The 16113-nt window shown below is 31.8% G+C and overlaps 1 protein-coding gene across 1 annotated transcript in view; it reads right to left on the bottom strand.

The window, feature by feature from the left end:
- Nucleotides 1-16113, bottom strand: part of LOC119667039 — a 24927-nt gene that overhangs the window by 3466 nt on the left and 5348 nt on the right. The gene's annotated exons all lie outside the window — the stretch shown is intronic.

Genomic DNA, 16113 nt, shown 5'->3' with positions numbered 1-16113 from the left:
ATTAAATTACTCATTTTGTATAATATATATTATTTGAAATGTAGATGTGATAACTTAATTAATATAATTAATTTTTTTATAGTAGAATTAAGAACGTTTAATTTTAGTAGGAACAATAGCAAAGTATTGGAATTGATTAATTATAGGTTTAAGTATTAATTATTAATTGAGTTTTAACTAAATTAATTCAAGAACTATCATAAGAGTTTGTTTAAATAGTTTCAATAATTTGAGTTCATTATTTTCTCATGTTAAAGTTAATCTCTTAATAAAAGTTTTATTTTTCATTATAAAAGAAGAAAATGGTTACTCTTTTTTGGCTGATTTCTGTATATGAATTTGCTAGAGTGCAAAAGTGCCATGTTTAAACTACTCTTTAAAATCTTTTTCTGGATTATAAACTAGCTTTCGATAGCCCCATAAGAGATTGCGTTTACGCTGCAATGTCTGAGCTCATTATCCATGCAAAGTTAATACAATTCTGCAGAATGATGTCAAGCAGTAGTCGTGGTTTCCATCGAATCCAAATGAATTATGAGCTGTCAGGCATTGATGTAATTCAGCGAATTAACATCCAGCGGTTTCACTGGCTTGGCCATCTCGTGTGAATGAATGACGTTGCTCCAGCCAAAAATGATTTTAAAGTCATGGTTTGACAAAGAATGCACTTTGTATCTCTAGTGAAGAGATTAAATTGAAGAATCACTAACTGCACTAGATATATGACACTGGAAACACGCTCACGAAAAGAGAGCGATTAAAAGTTTATATCAGTAATTATGCCACCAAAAACTAGTGGAACACCATTGATAGCGAAATTACCACAATCTCGCCCACATAAGGGAGTAAAGGATTTTCTATAACCAACTTCAGAATAAAACAAAAGGAAAGGAATAAAATAAAATTTTCACGTGATGTCATGTGAGAGTTTACCAATAATGCGAAGTCTTCATAGCGCCATCTTGTGTACTATAATTTCTGATGCTTACATATACGTATCTACCTATATGATTTTTTATATAAAAATTATGATGTGTACTAAAAATCTATAAACTTATGGAAACTATTTTTATGTCACTATTTTCATGTCAATAGGTTTTTGGATAATATTTTATATCTTCAGCTTTAACTATTATTTCAAAAATGTGTATTTCATAAAGCGATTTTCGAAAAGTAGTGAACTACAACAACAAGAACTCTTTTTTTATATTATTTTAATTAATTGATTTTTTGGCTGGCCATACAGTTGTTTCTAGTATTGCCAAATACCCATCATCAGTGATCTTGGAACTATTTCTTGTATTTAATTATTCGTATATAATTTTTTTTAAACTGCATGTACCAGGAATCAAACTTGTGCCCTGTCATATAAATTTAAATGTAATTAAATCAAATTCAAAATAACAAATTTTATTAGATTTTTTTTTAACAATTTTATTAAAATATATTTTTCTTGTTTTAATATTTAACTTTTTTAAGAAAATATTTTAATTTGAAATTGAAATTTAATAAATTGAAAATTCAATTTAACATTTAAATCGCCTTTGTTTACAAATTGTTTAAATGACAGCAATAAAATTACAAAACACTTCGAGAAATAGAGAAATATATGGAAAAAACAACAAAAAAATAGCAACAAAGCATATAAATAATTAAATAATTTTAAGATTTTAAATATATAATAAAGGCTTTTGGCAGCCTACTCTACTTAATTGATTTGGAATAATAATAATAATACGAAAAACCAATTAAAGTCAAATCACAAACACTTACAACGTATAGAACGTATTGAACTAGCAAAACATATTGAAGTGAATTGCTCGTTCGGATGAGAATGAAACTGAAAATCAATGTAAATTCGATTGATTTAAGTTAAGTTGAGTAGAGCTAAGTAAACTCGAATCGAATAAAACGAATGAAGTTGAATTCAATTGAAATGAAATGAAAATCTATTCAAGATTGTTACAACAACAATACAATATTGTAATGAACACACACAAGCATACATACGCATATATACACTGATGCATACACTACAAACGCTACACACTGCAAATATCAGCTTTTATAAATTATTAAAGCAGTAGAAACTATAAACTTTTAATCGCATTAAGTGGTTTTAATTTTGTTGTTACTGCTACTGTAAAATACCATAATAAAACAATATAGTAAACGTAATGTAAGTAAGAACTTAAATTCAAAATAAATAAAAAATACTACAATTTAAGTTTATTAATACAAATAATTTAATTGTAATAAAAATTATATTAAAAAAAATTTTTTGTTACACTAAAAAAGAGAACCACATTATATTATACTACAGTACGTATAAAAATACATAAAGCCAAAAGTGTCAATGCAGAAACGATAAATGCAACAAGAACAATAACAATAACAAAATATATATAAGAAGAAATAGTATGACATAAAAGGACACAATAACAAATTTTATATGAGTCTGGGTGGTTATAAAGCTTTTTGCATAGTCACACAATATTTTTTGCTAGTAAAGTGTGGGCGGGAGTTTAATATCATACATTGCACATATAAGTGTGCTTGTGTATGCGTACATGCCCACCCAAATGGAAATGCGTGCGCCAACAGCAATGCAAACAATGGAGACGCATACAAAGAGTACAGTGCACAAAGCACAGTACAAACAGGCAAAGACACCACTGCACGTCAGCAGTTACGCATACACAATCAAACAAACAGAAGACAAATACACTGACAGTGGGGCACTGCACTGCACTGAAAAAGTATGCTTGACAATGCAAAAACTGCTGAATATGACATGCCTGTTTGCTTGTTTGATCGTCTCATAAAGCTAAAAGTTTATATGCAAATGAGAATGTTTTGAAAAAAAATTACAATAACTATTAAATTAGTAGCACTAAAAAATTGTTAACACAAATACACAATATACAATATAATGAAAAAAATTTATATTTTGCAAGAATTTATTATTAGTTGTAAATTGTCTATTTTATGTTTTGTTATACTTTGTTTACTGCATATGACATTGCAATTATTCAAACAAATGCAACGAGATTGTGACTGACTCAATAAAGTATGAAAAAAATGTTTTTGACTTAAAAAGTAATTGCTTTATGAAATATTTTATAAATGAGAATTATAAATGAATACTGTACAATAAATCTGTGGAATTTATAAAGATATCGTAACTATTGCTTTTAATCTTTCCGCTAATGAACCCGCCTTCAAATTATTTTATTATTCTGAAGCATGAAATATTGGTATAAATTAAGAAAATTTAAATGAAAGTGATGTTAATTTAAAAAAAAAAAATATTTGAGAACACTAACTTAAGTTTAATATGTTGGAGAAAAAAATTGCATTAAAAAGTAGACTTTGGAACACCTGTTACGTTCTAGTAATGGAGTTTTAAGTACTTCTTAGATTCACAAAAAAAAAAAAAATAAATATCTTACATGATGCCTACTATAAATCTAAATAAGAGGGATTGCTCTATCTGTTAATGCTATGAATCTTAATATAACTTATATGGTTGGTTGCAGTGGCTGGCCATTAGATAACTTCCATATACCTCAATTAGAGATTTTTCGCCGTTTTGCTACCACATTCCTCGCAAGAACCCTAGTATAGAAGAGTACAGACTAAATCCATACCGCCGAATTAAAATAATTTATTAGGTTTTTTGTCATCAGCGATGAACAATCTGATAGACTATCAAAAAAGTATCTTTCTAAGAAACTATTTGTTCTGGATGCCAAAGCCGGGCATTCACAGAGAAAATGTGTAATGGTTTCTTTTTCCTGTGAGTTTCCACAACTTCTACAGTGAGAATTATGGGAAATGTGCAGTTTCTCTTTGTGGGTTTCTATACAGAAAGAACTGGAGTAAGCCTTGCAGTGTCACGCGGGGTCTTTTGATGACTTCTGCGGACCTATGTGGCTTATATAATAACCTAACGAAATTTTATCTAACCCAATCATAGCAACAAATGAAGACAATTTGTTTTTGATCAATAAGTTTAGTTCAAAATTCCATCAATAATGAAAGATATGTCAGAGCATTAATAAATTAAACATGGCAGTTCGTAACTTAAATGTAAAATACAGAAGTATGTACATATTAAAAAGAATAAATTAAAACAAATAAATTAAACATAATTACTTAGTTGGCCATTATAGACCTGACACCACCTCAGTCGCGTTCAGTAGTCTCCGCAAGTCAACCCAATCAGTGGCTTGCTGTCATCAGTTGGTAGTACTGAATGCCTTTAAGTCGTTGGCCACCTGATCCTTTCACCAAAGATGCAGGTGTCTTCTATCGCGTTATCCACCAGCGGGTACTGAATCAAGAATCTTCTAACTGGAGCACTTTTATTTATTTGAACGTCGGAACCGTTAAGCCAGCATTGGCTTAGCAGTCATACTGCCTGAAACCTCGTTTGGTATTAAATAGCTCGAAAAGGTTCTTCCCAATTCTAATGGACTTGGTGACACTACTCAATATAATTTATAGTGCTTTACTGAAATTTTATCACGAAAATCGTTTTTTTTAAGCAAACAATAAAAATATTTTAATTTGGTGTGTATTTTTTTTAATAGTTTTCCTTTATTATTGATATATTGCTTTTAATATATCTAACTTTTTTTTTGCTTGAAGTCTATAATGACTTAACAGCATTATTCTTGCTGCTAAGTAGCAAGTTTATTTTAAATAAAATTTTATTAATAAATTATTATAAAAAGTCATAATGTAACCAATACATAACAAATATTCTTTGCATTGCCACATCAAAGAGTAATTATTATAGTCTCTGTGTACTTTAATTTTGGATAGAACAATATTACGGTGTTCGTAATATATGATATATGGTAAAAAATAATATTTAAACAACTTGTTGGTTTTAGTAGCGTTTTAAGTTTGAAATCATTATCCAACATCATATGCCAATAATAAAACTACCACAAAGTCACCGCCGCCGGACTTGCCACTTGCCACTCGCCATTCACCACGAACCGTTTTGGTTTTTGCGGCAGTAATATTTTTTGAGGTAAAAGCTTTTATTTGCTTCCCTTTTGCATAAGCTATGTATGTATGTACGCAGCTGGTTTTAGTTTATATATCCCATATGAGGTTCTTGTGGCATTTTGGTGACTTTGATTACTGTTTTAAATTAATATAATTTTAACGGTTTTAATAATTGAATAAACTTCGTAAAAATGTAAAGTCGAAACTGTTTCAAAAAAAATTTTTGCTTAAATCATAATTTTGATGTAAAAACTACATTGAAAGATGGTGGTGAATAAGATATTATGAGTTGAAAAAGAGGTGGAGCTTGTAGCAATGCCTGCCTCTTTAAGATTTATTATGCAAAATAAAGTAATTAAAAAATGTTTTTTTTATTGATTGTAAAAATAGTGCAGTAAGTTTAATGACTACGTACTTATATGTTTGGTTTTACAGATTAAATAACTTGTAACTTGTCAAATCGCGCTTATTACATTACTATTAAAATTGTTTATAGCTTCCTATTTTTTTAAATGGAATGAAGTAAATAATGTATATGCACCAGTGACGACTGCTCTAAGGTGCGGAGGTGTGCGGTGAACACCCTAATATAATTTGCAAAATGTTAAATAACATAGGTATATAAATTTATTAAGTATCTTTACATCAAGAATTATTATTATTTATTACATTTCCATATAAATATATATTTTTAAAGTTTTAGCAAAAACAATTAAATATAATTGTCTATGAAAACTCAATCAATTTGCTTCTGTTAGCTGCTATACTTGTTAGTTGTGCTCATATATTTGCAGCTCAAATCACAGAACATTTATATTTTATTTCGTCTCTCCCCTTTGTGTGCAAAGAAGTTGGACGCACATTCATATTTTGCATATGAACAAAATAATGTGCGTGTGCTCCCGTTCGTAATATCAGAAATAGAGATTTATATAGTGGGAATTGTATGAGAGTAATTTTCTGTTCTATTCGAATATCAACTGTATGCATACGAATCCAACATGATGATTTGCCAAAGTGATTGCATGAGCGGCTGAAGTTTGCAGCTCATCTCACCATACATTTCTATCACATTTCGTCTCTCCCCTTTTAACAGCAGCACCAACGAATTTCTGTTCTTATTGTGCGGGGTACTTGTGCGCACATTGCAAGTGGTTTCGATTTTGTTTGATCACTGCACAAACATGTATGTTTCTAAGTACAAACTCTTTTGTTTGAAAAAATTTGGTTTGATGTTACGAGAATTATGTGAAAAGTTTTGTTTCTTCCATATTGATATAATATTAAACTTGTATATAAATTATTAATTTAATTTGTTTAATATGTTATTTTGTTAATGAATTATATAATATATATATAATATATAAAATAATATAGTTATTATTAATAAAAGATCTCATATATTTTAATATAAGTGGTACATGTAAAAACAACATTAAAGAAGGGCCGCACACCCTTCCAGATAGGGCACGCGTCGTCACTGATATGCACATTTAGATTTAAAAAAAAAACCCGTTGGGAACTTGTCACTACGTCACTGCATCCTTTAAAGATTATTTTGACATACTTTACTTCCATAGACGAGTAGCAGTTAAGAACGCCATTATGTCCTTTGGAAAGATGTTGCATAATTCCGTTATAAGTGAATAGGCAGTGAATAACTACCAAAGTCTGAGCCTAGCGAGACTATCACAGTGACACAGAATATGTTATGCTGTTTTCTCTTCTTCGCAACAAAGTCTGCAGCTATCGCGTCTAGTAATATCTAGGTTCGATAGATGCTTTTTAACTCCGCAATGCCCAGTGAGAAACCCTGTGACAAGTTGGATGCCACTTCTGTTCAGCATAAGTAGCTCCCTAGTAGTTCCGGCTTTTGATCGATACGGCATGAATTCTTGAGCTTATCTGCAGGCTATTGTATGTTCCCAATCATTCTGAGCTGCTCTTTCCAGTCACTCATTAATTTTAAATTTGAAAAACTTATATATAGAGAAGATGTATATATATATATAGAGACGTATGAAATACATACATATATGTGTTTAGCAATATTCAATGTATTAATACTTAATACATAAAACTTTAATGTTTAATATGAAAAACTTAGTGTTCTGTTTTTTCCCTCTGATACTATTTTCCTTTGTACCACTAATAACTTAACAGCTCTTGAATTGCACTGAAATTTTGCCCTAGTGACCAATATATTAGTCCTCACTCCATAACCAAAACAAAAAAAAAATAATAAAACATTCAAATACAGAATAAAAGTTATTCTTTTCATAAAAAAAAAATAAAAAATAATAAAAAGTATAAAGAACTTAAACAATCATATAAGTATACCAAACATATAAGTATGCCGTCTGTGAGATAAAGGAATCTTTATGTGTGCATTCAGATACTGAAAAGCATTTAAATGCAATAAAAACTGTTGGCCTAATCTTTTTCGAAATTTGTGTTGTGCTTTAATGCTACTTTCCCTTGAAATCAAAACCTTTTGTCGCAGCATTAAACTTTATCTGATCATTTTGGAAAAAAGTAACATTGACTGACTGACTGCACGCACACACCATACCAAAAAAAAAGAAAAAAGAAACCCTCAAATACTGTTTTACTGTTTAGAAAATCAAGTAAATCTATTCTAATGCCAGATTTTGTCACAAACATTAACCTTGGCAATTCTTATCTCGCCTGCTCAACTGTGCACATAAACTCCCCTTAACCTCAAATATGAGTACGCACAACTTTCCGCATACTTTGATTTTTTTCTTCTCTTCATACAAAAACATAAACGAGTTTATCACCCGAACCATAAACCCCCCTTTGGAAAATGTTGCATTCCTTGCAAAAGTTAACTTTCTTATCAGCGTTGATATATCAACACAGCTCTAACGCAACTACAACAACAACAACAGCAACAATAAAAGCAGCGCACACACTGCAGCAGCAATTTAAAAAACTTCACTGTGGTAACCCAACACCTAGCGTAGCTGTCACTTGTGTGTGTGTGTGTTGTGTGTGCCTAAAAAAGTACCAGTACTTAAACATTTTTTGTTTAAAGGAAATTTTGGGTTAGGCAACAACAATAACCGTTAAAGTATTTGAAGGAACAAAGCGCGCAGCGTGTACGAAAATGCGAAATTGTAATGCAGCAGCAGAAGCAGCGAAGACTCAGCTGCTGCTCTACTGATTGTTTTGCTTGCAATGTTTGCGGTATAAGTTTGCATGTGCGCAGTCCACGGCTCACTGGTGTTGGTGGTTGTAATGCTGGCATTAAGGGGGCGCTGCTGTAGCACAAAACTTCAAAGCGGGCAAATACAAAAAAAATGTCAAATTCATGCGTTAGGCCTTAATGTGTACGCTTAGTTGCACAGTAATGTGTACGCGTGTTCTAGTCACTTTGTCAGTATAAGAGCCAGTAAAAGCCAGTAAGAGCAACAGCGGCAACAGCGGCGTCAACTTCTTATCAGCATCTGATGTAAGTTTATGTTTGTGACAGACAGGCTGGCAACACAGCAGACATGGCCGGCTCAACTAAATAGGCAAGCGACTGACTGGTGTTACTGATGATTCGATAAGCAAAAGCGCACTACACATATACATATAGGTATGTGTATGTGGATATATGCAGTATGGGATACTTATGGCTATCAGGTTGATATGTCAACGCTCTGGTTGTAGGAAATTCAATGCTGCTGTGGCATGAAGTGTGTGAACAAATCAGTTAAGTTGGTCAGTTGATATGGAGCAGACTAAATTTTTGATGAATTTTGAAAATATATAGCAAAAAAAAAGAAGCTTTATGGCTTCTACTTCCGTTAAGAAAATTTTGGTTTATTTCGTTAAAGTTTACTTGGAAAGAGGGTTGAGTCTGCAATCATGTAACCAACCTACTTTAAAAATGGGTTCATAAATAATATTTATATACATATAAGCATTGGTATTGGTTTATATGTGTGCCTATGTGTTATAATAAAAGGAAGTGAAATGTACTGTGATTCTTTATAGTCTAAAGAATTTTCAATTATTTATACAGATTTATAGTCTATAGAATGTCTAATTATTTATGGAGTTAATGCTCTTAGTTCTTAAGTTATTAAGCACAGAAACTTAGAAAAGTCTGGTAATCATTATTTATAGTTAGTTCGGGCTAAGTAGGGAATTGAGAAATAAAGCTCTTTCTCGACTAACAAAAATCACGCTTTACAAAGTTTGTTCTGCTGTATGGTGTAAAAGTTTAGATAATTGCCAACAGTGATGAGAAAACGTTGGGAGCATTCGAGAGAAAAATTCATCGACAGATCTATGTAAAGATCCAATACATTGACAACGAGTATTGAATGAAATGAAGCAATGAGCTATATAAGGTTTACCGTGATATTGGCATAGTTGAAGACATAAAAATTCTACTACTTCACTGGTTTGATCATGTCATGCGAATGGAAAAAAGAATGTTCCGGTACATCTACGATTGAAGTACCAGATTAGCAACGATATATAGGCACTCGGTACTACTGGTGGCAACAATCAACTAATCGGGTTGGCTGATGTAAGAAAAAGAAGAAGAAAAAGCCCTATATTTAAGCGGGACTGATGATGAGTCAACTAAGAAAAAAGAAGAAGGAAAAGCCTTATATCTAAGAATCTCCGCATCTACGGTGGAAGGACTAGGTGACCAATGATATAAAGATACTGGGTACTGCCAACTGGCGAGTGATTTGGTTGTAATGACCAACTAAATAAAGTAAGTAATCAGTATTGTTAATTTAAAATACAAGTCTAAAATAAATACTTTATTGGTAATAATTTTGAAACAATGTTTATTTTAAATCAACTGTGACTTTAACTTACTTTTCCTAAGGTATTTAATAAATAAATAATACATAAGTAATTAATAAAAAAAAATTTTATTTTCACAAGTTTATTATATTTACTGCACAATGCGCAAATCTATGTTAACCTGTTGTAAGATATTACCGTAAAAAAACACTGTGAAAATTAGTTACGCTTTTAGTAAACTCCGCCACTGACCTCAAATTCCAATATCGCATCATACGCACAGATTTGAACAGACAGACTAATGTCAATACCTGTCGTACACACACAAGCACACACAGACACACTGTTTCCTCACGAAGTTGCGCACACGTGAGGTAGTTAAAGCACATTAAAGAAATCAAAAAGAAATGATTTTTGATTAATTAATTACAAATTAAAATGTTATGCTATGATGTTGTTGTTGTTGGTACTTTTTCTATACATTCATACACACACATATTGTTATTCCTATTGTTGTTGCTTATGAAAAAGCCACAGCAGAAGTGCGATAATTTTAAGCCTCAGGCGTTGAAAAATTTACTACACGCCGGTATCCATACACAGCGTTTACATTGTATTCGTCAAATTAATTGTTGTATGTATTTTTTTTTGCATTTGTGTTGCTGTTTTTGTTTTTTGTTTTCTGTTTTTTTTTGTTTTTTGTTGTAATTTGAATTAATATTGCATTTGACATTTTGTAAGAAAATTGTGTGAACATTTATTTATTTGTTGTTGATTTAACATAATTAGTAAGACCAAAGTGTGTGACGCGGGTGGTATTGTTGAAGCAGGGAGTGAAGTTGCAGTTGTCAGTGCATAATGAAGCCGTTTACAGCCGCTGGCTGTGTTTATGTCAACAACAGAACATTTTAACAGCCTTTTAAATATGTAATTTAAGCGATTAATAAGGAAAAAATTTAATATAAAATTAAGAAGGCTGTAATGAATGTTTCTTTTTTTTTAAGTTTATAATTTAAAGAAGTAAAATATTGAAGTTTATGATTTAAAATAAGTAGTAAGCGTTATTGAAATTGAAATTTATAAATCAGTAACAGATAATCTTCAGTCAGATTGCACTCTGTTATCATTATGCGTTATTGTTATACATAGAAATATTTTTGTTTTTAATGCGTGGAAGTTTTAACAGTTAATATTGTTATTATAGAATGGTTACTGGTATAGAAAAGTGCAATAGGAGAGATTGAAATGGAATTTTGTTCTGGTAGGAAACTCGAAGTCCTCATTTTCAATCATATGGATTGGGATAATGACACCATTGGTTTGAAACCAAAAATATTCTAGTGATACACTGATGGTTCCAAAACTCTACAAACTAGAACCGTTTTCATACTGACTATATGGCCAATTGTTTTCCAAATAAATTGTCATTTCATTGAGCTCCGCACTTGACCTAACCTTTTCAAAACGTTAAAAGGTATATCTACATCTACACAGTAAAACCGCCATCAAATCATTGTGCTCTTTGTAGTTCTTATCAAGAGTTTTCGTAGAGCTACAATTACATACTATAACATAACAACTGGAGAGTAAAAACAGGGTAGTTTTAGTGTCGTGTTTAGTCACACAGAGTCCATAATTTTTTAACGTGATAACCTACCGCAGTGTTCACACCGCAGTGTTTTTAACATATGTATCAGAATAATGCAACGATAAATAATCCTATTGGAATTCCAAATAATTCCGACAGTACAAAGTTAAAGCTATACATGCGGATACAGTTTTCTCATCAAGTAGGAAGCAAAGCCCATCTAACACCATTGCTGTTATTAACTTCAAATCATCCAGTTGTAAAATGCAACTTCATATCAATTGAAAGTAAATAAATACCGTCACTCTATCCGCGTAGTTTTAGGTTCTAACCACAGTTACTATGATACTTTCATTTTATTTGTTTGCCGCAATTAGTCAACAACTTTGAGTCACCTTAGATCATCTGGGTCAGATAAAGACTTGTGCAGAAATTAAGTGACAAATAGGCGCTATCTTTGCAGAGACCATTTTATATCACCTTTGACAAATTGAAATTTATATGTTAACGCAAGTTAAGATAATCTGTCAGGTATTCAGCTTTGTGCTACTGTGGAAAGACGTACTTGAATGCTCCTTACACTGCCCCACATACTCTTTAAACTAGTGAAATCTATATTACATCAGTAAGATATACTGGACTTTAAAACATATCTTTATATGAAATTTATTTCAATGAGTCAGTAATACATTGCATATGACATACTATAGCGGATCACCCAAGTGTTAACAGTTATTATTAAGCAAAAATGCAAAGATAAAGTTTAAAATTTTTTTTAAAATTATGTATACTTTATAAAAAATATTTACTGCTATATATTAAAGCACAGTTCATCCAACATTTCTTATAAGGACTTAAAAAAAGTTACATACTTGTATATATTTGATGACAAATCTGTCGGCGTTCCCTTTGTCATATAAAAAAATACTCAAACATTTAATGTTCTTAACAAGAGCCGCCTAAGACCGCCTGAGACCGCCAACCAATAACAACAAATTGTTTAACACAACGAGACATACCACAGACAGACCGCAACCGATCGACAGGCCACGGTCTGTGCGGACAGACGCATATTAAGCTTATAAATAGCATTAAATGCTCAAAGATTATAGTGCACACAATAAAATTATTAATAAAAAATAATAATCGGACAATAAAAATGAATAACAAATTGTTATGTGTGAATGCTGCAGTTACCCCCTGCATACCCTAAAAGCGCTCTACTAAGCGGCACGAAGCACGTATCAAATTATTGTTAGTATGGCGAGTATGGCTAGTATGGTTAGTATGGTTAGCATGGAAAGCACTGAAAGCGCCGAAAGCAGCGGCAACTTTAGCGCAAATGCGACTGTGGCGCAAACGGCGCAAACAGCGCAAATGCGCGTGTGCGCAACTGAACAAAGCATGAAGACTGAACTTTCTGCGAGTTACGTTTAAGAAGAAGAATTATTAATGCATATAGGTTTGTTGTGGTTTCTTTCTTTTTTTTCAACTTCGATCAATTTTATTAAAAGAAGTGTTTTTTTTTTTTTTGGTGAACACAATATTACACGCATCATTATGTTAATGCCATTCCCGCCGCCGCGCATGCGTATCGCTTATGTGCGGCAGAGTCTGCGCTTTCTGTTTCTAAGCTGTTACCGTCGGCGGTAAATATATGCCACTGTTGTGGCATAACGCTCTTCACTGCTTCACTGCTTCACTAGCAGCGAAGCAGCATCTGTCGGTATGTTTCTTAGTCGAGTACGTGAATGTAAAACGCTTTTTAGTGAGATTTCTTGGCTGCTTGAGCGAACCATTACCACTGTTCACTCACTTAATGCAGTGATTGCAGCGCTACGTTTTTTCTCCTTTATGGAGTATTCGTAACGAATTGCATTTCGCTGCGGTCATCTGTGCATTTTCGTATCTTTTTTCCACATTTAATGCTAGCTGCTACCTTCCATGTATCTTCTTATATCTGTATATATTCGGTATGTGTTTTTGTAAGTGTGTGTGTATGTGTATATGTGTGTTGAGGTTAAGTTTGTGGTCCGAAAGGTCATTACCGTCCCAAAAAAGACGATAACGACAATAACGAAATCATATAAAATTTAGAATTGATGATGTTCAATGAAGTGTATAAAGTGAAATTAGTAGCATTTAAATTTGACTACATTTAAAACTCATTTTAGCATTTATCTTTGGTTCATTGGCGAAACAAATTGCACGATATTTCCTCACTTACCTTCTAACATCAGAGAAATGAGTTTCTTTAGAACTAAAACAGTTTTACAGATTTACAGATTTACAGATTTACTACTTACTAGTTTGAATAATTTTTTTAAATAATGCATTTTATGAATTCTTTTTATTGGTTTCATTAGTAAAGATTTGAAATAGTAACTACTAACCTTTCGTTTTATTTTTTAAGAATCTTAAGTGTACACTACAATCATTAAACTTTTAATTTGAGTTCATCTTCGCTTAACGTGAAGGGTACAATAAAAACTAAAACACCTGTAATTACAAGAAGTTTAATAGCTCACTTCACTTACTACTCACTCTATCTTAACTCTTATTAATGTTAACATATATCAGTCGTTACAGGTAAAACAATAATAAATCGTTTTATTTATTAATATTTGAACTCTAAAATATAATATGAATCATAAACGAGAGGTTACAAGAGTTTAAGGCACTCGAAAATAGCTCTGCGATTGATATCACTTATTTAGCCAATTAAATTCAGAAGCCTATAATGCTTTGAATAGAGAAAAAATGTGTATTTGGAAAAATAAGTCGTATAAAACTGAGCAGTGAAGTCGTGAGACTTTGAATGCCCCCAAAAACAATTATTAAGATCATGTATACAGTATACTGCTCTTCTCACTACGCTACTGATATTAAGCAGGAAGCATACTTTGTACCGATGCAGCATAGCATTTTAGATCCCCACATCCCAGAAATCATTCATAAATATAATATGTATAATATACTTGTCCTGGGCACCACTTAGACTGCTTCCGCGAGTAGTACCTGTAATATGCTAGGCCTCACATCTCCATCTCGCTACGCTACCGAAACTGAGTTAGCAGCACAACTAGCATCCGAGACAGCGTAGCTATTTGGACAATATAATTCTCATAATAATTGTCAGAGTCCTTTCATGAGTGGTGCTCGTGATATGAGCACGTTATATTGAGTCCATTATGTTGTATATATGAAAGAAGTTGTTCTGAAAGTTAAGACTCGATTTTCACGAAATTCGCGGTAGACCTAAAAAATATCTATTGAACTGTACATATTAAATACAGTCATGCAATGAATACTTAAAAATGAACTCAACGGGAAGCAACATAATTTCCAAGAGAGACACAATTTTAGGCTACTCCAAAGAAAAAAATACACTTGTTAGAGTGGAAGATCTCTTCTGTTAGCACAAACTCCGTAATCTAGTTATATGAGAACAATTTCCAACTTAGCAATTTGTATACACGTATAATAATTAAGTTTACTTGAAGATAAAGGTCATACGAAAAGCTAGATATACAAATAGTCACAAAAAGTCACGATTTGATCGATAAGCTCTATTGAAATATTTAGAACTTATTGGTCTAAGTCGCCTTAAGGACGGAAATAAAAAAAACCAGACTGGGCATGTGCAAAGGGAAGACAATAAAAAAGTGAGCTTATCTTTCCTCGTTTTGAATCCTTATGATCTATGATTTATCCTCCTAGGTGTTTTTTCTGCTGGTGCATCAGTGTTGGGCACTTCCCAAGCATATGGTATGTGTTTCTTTCTTTTTCTACAGTATCTCCAGTCTGAGTTGGATTGAATTCCTAACTTCGATAGGTGATTATTCAATCTATAGTGACCGGTCAATAATCTCGTAATAATTCTTAGGTTATTCTTTTATTGTGCTATGCAATCTTTGAAGAGTTTTAGGTTGTAAGTCCAGAAAAAAATTTTAGATTGTGAGAGTCTTGGTAGCCTTTACAATTTTTTTTTTACTCTGTACTTGCTCTAAAAAATAAAAAACGTAAGACCGCCTCATTTATTTGAAGTCTCTAATACGATCAAAGAAGTTCTAATCTATATTTTTTAATATACGTTACAATTGATCTGAAAAATTTTAGACTATTTCATTTACTTAAATACTCTCTTATAAGATCAAACTTGTTCTGACTAATATTTTATAATTCTGATTAATTTCTCCATATTAAAAGCCGTATAGACATGTCCTACATTTTTATTATCTGTCATTATTTGAAAACTGTTGAGCAAAATATATCAACATGAAAGATATGTGTTATGCGTTTTGGAAAACGCCACATAAAAAGTTGATATTAATATAAAATAGCGTAAAGTTATAGACAAGCGTGTACTAACTCAATAACCTAAACCTTGGAAGCTAAGCTTTTAATTATACACACCTATTCGTAGCACCATTGTGTAGTACAGAGCCACAGACAGCGGACGGACAGGCGTAGATACACTTGCATTGCGATATTCGTTAGACGTGTAGACGTGGCAACGTAAGATTACGATTTTTTTTTAGTTTTATTTATGGTATATAAATTATCTTACACGTACTATTGACAGCTTTAAAATAATAATAATAAAATGAAACAAAAAATAAATAAAATGATATAAAAAACAAAAAATAAAAAAATATTTATAAATAAATAAAATATAAAAGCAAAATTGCTGGTGTATAAGGAAACTTGAGGAGAACACCACATCG

The sequence above is a fragment of the Teleopsis dalmanni genome, chromosome 1 (assembly GCF_002237135.1).
Source record: "Teleopsis dalmanni isolate 2A chromosome 1, ASM223713v2, whole genome shotgun sequence".
NCBI lineage: Eukaryota > Metazoa > Arthropoda > Insecta > Diptera > Diopsidae > Teleopsis > Teleopsis dalmanni.
The sequence above is the reverse complement of the archived record's forward strand: the minus strand, read 5'-3'. Positions and strand labels throughout refer to the sequence as shown.